The sequence below is a fragment of the Cynara cardunculus genome (assembly GCF_001531365.2).
Source record: "Cynara cardunculus var. scolymus isolate 2C chromosome LG 1, CcrdV1, whole genome shotgun sequence".
Classification (NCBI taxonomy): domain Eukaryota; kingdom Viridiplantae; phylum Streptophyta; class Magnoliopsida; order Asterales; family Asteraceae; genus Cynara; species Cynara cardunculus.
This window is the reverse complement of record NC_037528.1, coordinates 43,329,684-43,330,827: the sequence shown is the minus strand read 5'-3', so window position 1 is coordinate 43,330,827 and position 1,144 is coordinate 43,329,684.

Below are 1,144 nucleotides of genomic sequence, written 5' to 3'. Positions count from 1 at the left end.
ACGAACCGTCTACATTATGCACCCGTTTCATTTTTCATTTCATCTATTGAATGGATCACCTACACCATCACTGAAACGGGTTTCACCATGAAAGCAGTTCACCGCTCATTGTTCAATTACGCCATGAACCAATTTCACTTTCATGAAACCTGTTTCATATAAATTAATTTTTTTTATTTGACTCATGATTTGATGCATTCTTTCCTTTACTCCTTACAATCTTCAAGATCACGAAGGAGATTCATCATGTACCCGTTTCATCATGCAATTATTTCATGACGAACCAAATAAATTATGCACCTGTTTCATGTTCTATTTTTTCTACTAAACGGATCAACTACACCATCACTGAAACATGATTCACCATGAAAGCAGTTCACCACTCATTGTTCAGTTACGCCATGAACCAGTTTCACCTTCATGAAACCTGTTTCATGTAAATTAATTTTTTTATTTCACTCATAATTTGATGCATTTTTTCCTTTACTCCTTACAATCTTCAAGATTCTGGAGCAGATTACAATCTTCAAAATCCCGAAGCAGATTTATTATGTACATGTTTCATCATGCAATTATTTCGTTACGAACCAAATAAATTATGCACCCGTTTCATGTTCTATTTTTTCTACTAAATGGATCAACTACACCATCACTGAAACATGGTTCACCATGAAATTATTTCATATTACTCATGAATCAATTACAACATGACCTAGTTTCACCTTCATGAAACCTATTTCATGTAAATTAATTTTTTTATTTCACTCATGATTTGATGCATTCTTTTCTTTTAATCCTTACAATCTTCAAGATTCTGGAGCAGATTACAATCTTCAAGATTCTGGAGCAGATTACAATCTTCAAGATTCTGGAGTAGATTACAATTTTCAAGATCCCGAAGCAGATTCATCATGCAATTATTTCATGACGAACCAAATAAATTATGCACCCGTTTCAGGTTCCATTTTTTCTACTAAACGGATCAACTACTCATGAATCAATTACAACATGAACCAGTTTCACCTTCATGAAACTTGTTTCATTAACATTATTTTTTTAATTTGAACCATAATTTACGATTTTATTCCATAATGCAATTCAATCTTTGTTGGGTCACCTATTGATTTGGTGATGACCCACTGAT